The sequence below is a fragment of the Arachis ipaensis genome, chromosome B4 (assembly GCF_059453495.1).
Source record: "Arachis ipaensis isolate K30076 ecotype BB chromosome B4, ASM5945349v1, whole genome shotgun sequence".
In the NCBI taxonomy this organism is placed as follows: Eukaryota; Viridiplantae; Streptophyta; class Magnoliopsida; order Fabales; family Fabaceae; genus Arachis; species Arachis ipaensis.
The window spans coordinates 50737085-50748047 of record NC_142439.1 but is presented as its reverse complement, the minus strand read 5'-3'; the positions used below and the strand labels follow the sequence as shown (position 1 = coordinate 50748047).

Sequence of the window (10963 nt, the reverse complement as noted above, 5' to 3'; positions counted from 1 at the left end):
TCAAAGTGTTCTTCTTGTTCTTCATAAATTCTTCAAATTCTTTCTCTGTTTTTACCCGTTTTTCAATCTTTTCAGCAACCGATTTTTACCATAATTCATAATAAAATTGCAGCCACTGAAGCCCCATCTTTTCCACATGATTTCAACAAAAATTGAACTCCAATTTAAGGGACAGGGTTTCATCTTCCAGCAGCCACAAGAACAAAAGTTCATAGCTTGAATTTCATCAAATTTCATCAAAATTTCACCAAATTTTCACCAAAAATCAATCATATATGCAACCAATTTTTAGCACAGACAAATCATACAACATTCACACAACTCAAACACAAATAATCAAGATTGATTTCGTCAAACCCTACTTGGTTTTGCTACTCCTAATTCGGTTATACTTTCAGGTGGTCCTTAAGCACTTTTTCCTCCTAAATCACATCAAGAACAACTTTAAATTCAAAAACCCTCAACTGACCAAATCTCACTCAGCACGATAGGAAGGGATTTCTCACCTTAGAGTTGCTGGAAATTAACGTTTCTTGGCCCTCAAGTCAAGTTAAGCATGATTCCTAAGGAAGAACATCAAGAAAACACATGTTTAAGCATGTTTCCTTGAAAACCGAATTGAAGAGGGAGGATGACAGCCATATCACCTTATTTCCAGCCTTGATATGCTACATGGTTATGTAGAGGAAGAAGAGAGGATCATTTTGGTGAAATCGGAGTTTTGATTTGAGTTTTATTTCAGAAGAAATATAGCTTTGAAGATTAAGTGTTCATGAAGTTTTCTCTCTTTTTTCTCCTTTCAATTTCGGCCAAAGGGAGTAAATGACCAGCCATGGAGTGTCTTGGAGGTGTAAGGTGAGTTGTGATCGGTTGGCTTGGATGTGGGTTAAAATAATATTAAAATATCTCAGGTGTATAACTACTAAAACTAGATGTATCGGAACACTTGTAAAAACATCTCTAAAAATTATTTTCTGAGCTACTACCATAAATGACACTAGTAACACATTTATTATGAGAATAGAACATGTATGATGAGGCCTTAGCATTGCTAAAGTTATCAGAGAGTGCTGGTGCTAAGCTGCACCAGTAAACTGTGAACCTAGTTAAACTGATTTCCTATTTTTAACTAAAATTGACCAGGTAATACTATAATATCATTCAAGAAGCTTCTAATACTAATATAATAATAATAATATACTATTATTTTGCTTCTCTCATGAATCGAGTCCGGTTCGTAAAGCTGAGACTATTTACGAAAATTGGAATCAAAACTCCTAACCGATACGGTTCAAAAACTTGGTTCTTCGTGATTGCATTGCCTCAGTAAAGGTTCTAGCTTAAGGATGACATAATGTTAATGAGGATTGAGATGCTTGATGATACAGCATTGGTGTTCCCTTTACTGATCTTCCGGAGAAATCTGTACCTTCAGAAAAGATCTCGTGTACTCGAAAAATTGGGTTGTTACATTGTTCAAGTAAAGAGCTTTTCCAAGTTATACAAGAACTCAATTAGAAAGAGGGTCATACTTTCGTTCCACCTAAATTCACAAGATAAAGGACGAAAATAATTCTTGAAATATAAATCAGTGCATGAATTAAAATAGAAAAATAATAGTATCAATCCATACAATAGACAGAGCTCCTAACCTTAACAGTGGAGGATTAGTTGCTCATGGTTCAGAGAGAAAAGAAGGATTCAGGTAAACTGTAATTTACAGAATGAGATGGAATCATCCCTCGAAGAGAAGTTTCTTTTCTCTTTTATATCTAATCCTAATTAATTTAAAATCTAATTTTTAAAAATAAATAATATATTTTCCTAAAAAATAAAAATTAAAGTTCAAATCAGAATTAATTATAGCAATCAGCAAGTCTTCAATTGATGGATGGGGACTCATGCCAAGGCATCATAGGCTAGTTTCACTAGCATTTTTCTGTTAGTTTTAGTTGTTTTATGCATTTTCTTGAGCTTAAAGTAACCAAAAATGGTTAAATGAAGAACAAAGTAATGAACCATCCAAACAATATGATTTCGATGCAAATTCCATGAGTTTTAGTTATATTACTTAAATGCTATGAATGAAAGATTTCTCATGAAATTTTGCAAGACTTTGATGCAATTGTTTGGATGATTTCAGGGAAGAAGAGGCTAAGCAAGGAAGCAACAAAATCAATAAAGGAAGCTTGAATATCACATGTGGAGTTTAAGTTCCAGTTTAAGCCTAAACTGGAGCTTAAACGCCAAAATCATGAAGGATAAGAAATGCTGGGATTGAAGTTTAACCTCCAGTTTGACCTCAAACTGGAGGTTAAACGCCAGAATGAAAAGCCTCACTTAAGGAGCATTCCACGTTTAACCTCCAGTTTGACCTCAAACTGGAGGTTAAACGCCAGAATGAGTATGCCACCCAGGGAGGAGTTCCACGTTTAACCTCCAGTTTGACCTCAAACTGGAGGTTAAACGCCAGAACCAGGAAGAGTACCAGGGGCCATTCCACGTTTAAGCTCCAGTTTGACTCAAACTGGAGCTTAAACGTGTTCGATAGTTTTTTTCACTCCAGGGTTGCTCTCTCCATCTCCACGTTTAACCTCCAGTTTGACCCCAAACTGGAGGTTAAACGTGTTCGACACCTCCAGGGCCACCATTCCAAGCTTCCACGTTTAACCTCCAGTTTGACCTCAAACTGGAGGTTAAACGTGTTCGACCTCCAGTATGCCTCCACCCTTTTCCACGTTTAACCTCCAGTTTGACCTCAAACTGGAGGTTAAACGTGTTCGACCTCCAGGGCTCCCCTTCCTATCTCCACGTTTAAGCTTCAGTTTAACCTTAAACTGAAGCTTAAACGTGTTCGACTACATGACTCTCCAGGGCTACCTTCTTCCATTTCCACGTTTAAGCTTCAGTTTAACCTTAACTGAAGCTTAAACGTGCTTCTACAAATGGCATCACTGGAAGTGTCTGGCGTTTAAGTTGCAGTTTAAGCTTAAACTACAACTTAAATGCCACTCTTGAAAAAAGGTTTCTGGGCCAAAAATATTGTGATTTAAGTTAGTCTTTGAGCACAATTATTAACTTAAACTTACTTTGGTATGAAACCCAATTGAATATCATGGTTTATGGGATTGGGCCTGAGGGATTGATGAGTTTGAAATCTCATTTATTGAGTCATGTGCCATTATTTGATTATCACTAAGTTGGCTCAATAAATGTTACAGGATTTGGATCAACAACCTCATCAAGATTATGGATCATAAACCCAAGACAAAAGGAAAGCAAGGAGAGGCCTCAAAGCCCAAGAAGCACAACTGAAGCTCAATATAGAAAGTGTATAAATAGGATAGAAGTTAAGTTAGAAGGGACTTGGACATTCATTTTTAGCTAGTTTCTTTTTCTTTGTAATTGAATTCAGAGCTATGATTCACTAAACCCCCTTTCATTGGGTTAGGGAGCTCTATTGTAATTCAATGAATCAATAATAGTTTATCTTCTTCTTCAATCTTTTCTCTTGAATTTTGTTAGAAAGCTTCTCGATTTAATTCCATTGAGTAGTTGTCTTGGGAAAGAGACTACTCATACTTGGAATCCTTCGGAGCCTTGGGAAAGGAATGGAGGATTCATGCTAGAGAAGCTTTCTCACAGTGGATTGGATTGGGGTTTGGATGGATATTGTGACATGTAATCCTACCAAATTGTGGTTCATGAAATTGTGTGGTATAATCAGTGATCAAGCATCATCTCTTCTTATGAACATTTAAACCAAGGGATTGGGAATTTGTTTGTTTTTAGAGAGCATTGGTGATCCAAGGAATTGGGATCCAATCATATAAGATTGCCAAGCAAAATTCAATGAATGCATTGGTTGAGGAAGAGATTTACATGTTTTGATTCGGAGATTTCAATATCTCCTAAACCCAATGAATTCCCCATTTCTGATTTCCACTTTCTCTTTACATTCTGCAATTCAATTCTTGCAATCATCCCCATTCCCTTTTAATTTCAGCAATTTACATTTTGCTCTTTAATTCATGCAATTTAAGATTCAGCCATTTAATTTTCTTGTCATTTACTTTTCCCGCCAATTTTACATTCCGCAATTCTCATCTCAAATCTTGATTCCGCTCAACTAGAACACACTTCTAATCCGAATTGCTCACTCAACCAATCCTTGTGGGATTCGACCTCACTCTATTGTGAGTTTTTACTTGACGACGATAACCGGTGCACTTGCCGGAAGGAATTTTGCCGATCGTGCAATTTCCTAAATCGTAGCATAACACGTTTATGCGCATCAAGTTTATGGCGCCGTTGCCGGGGATTGGTTTTCGATTGACAATTCTCAAATTGGAAGCTAACTAGATTGAGCAATTTTCTCTTGCTTTGTTAATTCTGTTCTAAATACTTGTTGAATTTTAATTTCTGCACTTGGTTACATGCTTTCCTTCTTTATGCCTTTAAATTCATGCAACTAACTCACTGACTCACTAACTGTTTGAATTAATTCCTCAATTGAGCTGACCATACTCTTCCATTAACCAAGAGTATTTTACCTGTTTGTGTTTGAGCTGTGTTCTTGTATGACAGGTAGGAGAGGAGAGACATCAACTCCTCCATATACCGAACCGGAAAGGACCCTTCATAGACTTAGAAGGGAAGCAAGAGGGAAGAGAGTAGTGGGAGAAGAGGAATCTGAAGGAGAATCTGAGGACAATTTTGAGGAAGCTCTAGATCTCAACATGGATAGAGAAGTTCACAACCATGAGAGAGCTGATGGAAACAATGCCATTCCTGAGAGGAGGGTTCTTAGTTCATACATAAACCCAACCTCTGGGAATTGTGGTAGTAGCATCCAGAAACCACCCATTCAGGCCAACAATTTTGAGCTCAAGCCACAGCTAATATCATTGGTGGAAAATCATTGTTCCTTTGGAGGAAGTGCTAATGAAGACCCAAACCAACATCTCACAAAATTCCTGAGAATTTGTGACACTGTGAAGTCCAATGGAGTCCAGGAAGATGCCTATAAACTGCTCTTGTTCCCATTTTCACTTAGGGACAAGGCAGCTAAGTGGCTGGAATCATTCCCAAGGGGGAGTCTAACCACATGGGATGAGGTGGAAGGCAAGTTTCTGGCACGTTTCTACCCTCCACAAAAGGTCAATAGGCTTCGATCTGAGGTCCAAACTTTTAGACAACAAGATGGTGAAACTCTCTACGAGGCATGGGAGAGATTCAAGGACTTGACAAGGAAATGCCCACCAAACATGTTCCATGATTGGGTGCAATTGCACATCTTCTATGATGGGCTCTCTTATGAATCAAGGAAGGCTGTAGACCATTCATCAGGAGGTTCATTGAACAAGAAAAAGACCGTGGAAGAAGCCATTGAAGTGATCGAGACAGTGGCTGAGAATGAGTACTACTATGCATCAGAAAGGCACAACACTAAGGGAGTCATGGAGCTGAACCATGTCGATATAATTCTAGCCCAAAACAAGGTGTTTGCCAAGCAACTAGCAGAGCTTACCAGGCAATTAGAAACAAAGCAAGTGGCTGCAATACACACACAAGATCAAGAGGAAGTAGGCATTGAAGGAGGTGATTGGGATGAGGTTAACTATGTGGGAAACCAACAAAGGCAATCATATGATCCACACTCCAACACTTACAACCCAGGCTGGAGAAACCACCCAAACTTTGGGTGGGGAAACCAACAAACCCAACCACAAAACCACAAACCTTACAACCACAACCAACAAAACAATTCCACATACCAAAACTCCAACCAAAGATCGTACCAAGCCACACAAAACACTTACCCCCAATCATCATATCATGGCCAAAATAATCAACATATCCAACCTAATCCGAACCAACAATTTCAAGATCAATTAAACCGGATGGAAGGAATGCTTGCAACCATGAGCCAAGACATAATTGAATTGAAGGCTTTTAAGGAAGAAGTAAATTCTAACTTGCAAAACCAAGGAGCTGCCATCCAGAAGCTAGAAAATCAAATTTTGTATTTGACTAAGCAAGCCCCTGGGACAAGCAGTTCTCATACTGTTAAGGCTATTGCAAGGGAGGAATGTAAGGCCATAACCCTCAGAAGTGGAAAGAATCTAAAGGAGATTTCAAAGGAAACCACAGAGGATGAAGTAAAGGAAAATGTGAAAGACAAAGAACAAGGACAATCTGTTACACCGTTTGCAACAAAAGAAAAAGAAAAAGAGGTCTTGAAGCCTTACACACCTAAAGCACCTTATTCTCAACGTTTGATGAAAAGTGAAAAGGATGGCCAATTCTCCAGGTTCTTGGAGATTTTCAAGAAGCTTCAAATCAACATTCCCTTTGCTGAAGCAATAGAGCAAATGCCACTCTATGCAAAATTCTTAAAAGAATTGATGACCAAGAAGAGAAGCTGGAGAAATGAGGAAACTGTGTTGTTAACTGAAGAATGCAGTGCCATCATTCAGCACAAATTGCCTCAGAAATTGAAGGACCCAGGCAGTTTCCAAATCCCCTGTATTATAGGAGAAGTCATGGTGGAGAAGGCCTTGTGTGATTTAGGGGCCAGCATCAATTTGATGTCGCTAACAATGATGAAAAGAATGAAGATTGAAGAGGCCAAACCAACAAGAATGGCCCTCCAATTGGCAGATCGAACTTTTAAATTCCCTCATGGGATAGTTGAGGATTTGTTGGTGAAGGTGGGAGAATTTATATTTCCTGCTGATTTTGTGGTGTTAGATATGGAGGAAGAAGCCAAAGCGTCAATAATTCTGGGAAGACCCTTCCTAGCTACTGCTGGAGCCATCATAGATGTACAAAAGGGTGAACTCACTCTTAGACTCCATGATGAGAAATTGGTGTTTAATGTATTCAAGGCAATGAGCTATCCATCAGAATCACTAAGGGAATGCATGAGGGTTGATGTAGTGGACATTGCAGTACAAGAAACTTTTGAGGAAACAATAAAGGAAGTGGCAGAGGAGGAGTTCACCAAGGATATTGAAGTTAGTGATATCAAGGATGATGACACAACTATGCTAAGCAGGCCAGAGAAAGTGAAAGAAGAAAAGGAAGCACCAAAACCTGAGCTCAAAGCATTGCCCCCTAATCTCAAGTATGCATACTTGGGTAGTGATGAGAGTCACCCTGTTATCATTAGCTCGGCCTTGAGCCAAGAACAAGAAGAAGAATTGATCAAGGTGCTGCAAACTCATCAAGATGCCATTGGATGGACTCTAGCTGATTTGAAGGGGATAAGTTCATCCATATGCTTGCATAAAATCTTGTTAGAAGAAGATGCTAGACCCTCCATTCAAGCTCAAAGAAGATTGAATCCCGTCATGAAAGAAGTGGTACAAAAGGAAGTGAGGAAGTTATGGCAGGCAGGGGTAATCTACCCCATTTCTGATAGCCCATGGGTTAGTCCCATCCATGTAGTTCCCAAGAAAGGTGGCATAACGGTGGTGCCAAATGAGAAGAACGAACTCATACCCACAAGAACCGTTACTGGGTGGAGGATGTGCATAGACTACAGGAAGCTCAATGAAGCCACCAGAAAAGATCATTTCCCACTCCCATTCATGGATCAGATGCTTGAAAGGCTTGCCGGACATGCTTACTATTGTTTCTTGGATGGATATTCAGGCTACAACCAAATAGTAGTTGATCCTAGTGATCAAGAGAAAACATCATTTGTTTGTCCATATGGAGTTTTTGCTTATAGACGCATGCCCTTTGGATTGTGCAATGCACTTGCCACTTTCCAAAGATGCATGCTGTCCATCTTTTCGGACATGATTGAAAAATTTATTGAGGTCTTCATGGACGATTTTTCTGTGTTTGGGGATTCTTTTCCCAGCTGCCTACACCACCTTGCCTTGGTGCTTAAGAGGTGCCAAGAGACTAATCTAGTATTAAACTGGGAAAAGTGTCATTTCATGGTCACAGAAGGAATAGTCCTTGGCCACAAAATCTCTAATAGAGGCATGGAGGTGGACAGAGCTAAGGTGGAAATCATTGAAAAACTACCTCCACCAAGTAATGTCAAGGCAGTTAGGAGCTTTTTGGGCCACGCTGGTTTTTACAGAAGGTTTATTAGAGACTTTTCTAAAATAGCCAAACCTTTGAGTAACTTGCTTGTCTCTGATACACCTTTTGTATTTGATGGAAATTGCATGCTAGCCTTTGAACTTTTGAAGCAAAAACTTTCCTCTGCACCTATCATTGCCCCACCTGATTGGAACTTACCGTTTGAACTGATGTGTGATGCATCAGACCTTGCTATTGGGGCAGTGTTAGGACAAAGGAAAGACAATTTGGTACATGTGATTTATTATGCCAGTAAAGTCTTGAATGCTAACCAAAGGAATTACACAACCACTGAAAAAGAACTCTTGGCAATAGTCTTTGCATTTGAAAAATTTAGATCTTATCTCATTGGATCTAAAGTCATTGTTTTCACTGATCATTCAGCGTTAAAATATTTACTTGCCAAACAAGAATCTAAACCGAGACTTATTAGATGGGTTCTTTTGTTGCAGGAATTTGACATTGAAATCAAAGACAAGAAGGGTGTAGAGAACAAGGTGGCAGATCATTTATCAAGGATACCATGTGAAGAAGGAAGCACACAAAGCACACATGTAAATGAGTGCTTTCCTGATGAACAACTCATGCTAATTCACAAAGCACCCTGGTTTGCAGACATAGCAAACTTCAAGGCCACTGGGAGTTTACCTTTGGAATTTAACAAACATCAAAAGAAGAAATTGGTAAATGATGCCAAATACTTCATCTGGGACGAACCATACTTGTTCAAAAAATGTTCCGATGGCATACTCAGAAGATGCATATCTGAGGAAGAAGGAAGGGAAGTTTTATGGGACTGCCATGGCTCCACTTATGGAGGGCACTTTGCAGGGGAAAGAACAGCAGCTAAGGTGTTGCAGTGTGGTTTTTATTGGCCTACTATTTTCAAAGATGCAAAAGAATTAGTGAAGCACTGCTCTGAATGCCAGAAAGCTGGGAACCTGCCAAGAAGAAATGAAATGCCACAACAATTCATTCTGGAACTTGAATTGTTTGATGTATGGGGGATAGATTTCATGGGACCATTTCCCTCCTCATACTCGAATAATTACATTCTTGTGGCAGTAGATTATGTCTCCAAATGGGTTGAAGCAATAGCAACTCCAACCAATGATAATAAGGTAGTCATGAACTTCCTCAGAAAACACATTTTTTGCCGTTTTGGGGTTCCAAGAGCAATCATCAGTGATGGAGGAAGCCACTTTTGTAACAAACCATTAGAGGCATTGCTCCTAAAATATGGAGTCAAACACAGGGTAGCCACACCATACCATCCACAGACAAGTGGGCAAGCCGAAATATCTAACAGAGAACTCAAAAGAATCCTGGAAAAAACTGTGGGAACTTCAAGAAAGGACTGGTCGATTAAGCTAGATGATGCTCTTTGGGCATATAGGACAGCTTTCAAAACACCAATTGGAATGTCTCCTTACCAACTAGTATATGGAAAAGCTTGCCATCTGCCACTGGAGTTGGAGCACAAGGCATACTGGGCCTTGAAACTTCTGAACTTGGACAACAAAGCCGCTGGAGAAAGAAGGATGCTGCAAATTCAAGAATTGGAAGAATTCAGAGCGGAAGCTTATGAGAATGCCAAAATTTACAAAGAAAGAGCAAAGAAGAAGCATGACAGCAACATAGCCCCAAGGAAATTTAAAGAAGGGCAAAAAGTATTGCTCTACAATTCTAGGCTAAAGCTATTTCCAGGGAAGTTAAAATCAAGGTGGTCTGGACCATTCCTTGTCACCAAGGTCTCCAACTATGGACAAGTAGAAATCATGGAAGAAAAGTCGCAACGAACCTTCATTGTTAACGGTCAAAGACTCAAACATTACTTGGGAGATGTGGAGGAGAAGGACAAAGTTAAATATCACCTCAACTGAGGAAGCTGACCGTCAAGCTAATGACGTTAAACAAGCGCTTGTTGGGAGGCAACCCAACCTGAGGTAATACCTTTTTGCTGTTTCTTTTATTTGTTTCAATAAAAGGGGTAAAAGTAGTTTCTGTGCATTGCAAAGAATTAAGTTTGGTGTTTCACACCAAACAATGAATTCATGGATCCATAAGTCAAAGGGGAATGTGTGACTCTAAGTTTGGTGTTCCACCATAAAGATCAACTGAACACAACAACCTTTGAATTATGTGAAAGGAACAACTATTCTAAGCAGTCACAGAAATGCTTAAAACCCTTAGTAGCAACATCATTCCAAGATAACTCAAGGATTCAAAGAACACAGAGAAGTAAGTGGGAGACTAAGTTTGGTGTTCACACACCAACTTAAGAATCCGATACTTACCCACACATAGTTGAGCTAACCACTTAAGTGCTTGAGGAGCAAGCAACTTCATTACTCTTTGCAGGAAAGGAAACAAGAACCTTAAAGCATGAAGCAACATTTAGGAAGAAGAAGGAGAAATCAAAGTGTTTCCTGACAACAAAGAGAAAACAAGGAATTTCACAAGGTGGTATTATTCCTTGATAATTCTTTAAAAAGGTTAAACAAAAGCATGCGTGTTCTGGTTTAAACTGTAAATGTTGACTCTTTCTGGAATGTGTAGTTTTTTTTTGTTAATTGCTTTGAATAAAGTGAATGCTTAGATGTTTGGATATAACTTCACCTTCTTAAACAAGTGCCTGCCATGCTTGTTCTGTTTCCAAAAATAAAAGAAAAGCTTGAACAAAAGTAACTTGGCTAAATTAGTGACAAATCAAGTAGAATTAAGTGGTGGTATGCATGCTTGATTGTTTAGTCACATCACTAAAATTAGAGTGTAGAATTATCATTTTTTATGTAGAAGTAAAAATTGTCTATGGATCTTGATGAATAAATGTCTTTGGCCATGAAAAAGAAAGAAAAAG

The 10963-nt window shown here is 39.0% G+C and overlaps 1 non-coding gene across 1 annotated transcript; it reads right to left on the bottom strand.

The window, feature by feature from the left end:
* Positions 1–5165: 5165 nt before the first annotated feature.
* On the bottom strand, positions 5166–5269 carry LOC148567528 (small nucleolar RNA R71). Its single transcript, XR_015882107.1, has one exon. It is a non-coding gene; the product is annotated as a small nucleolar RNA R71 (small nucleolar RNA).
* Positions 5270–10963: the final 5694 nt, after the last annotated feature.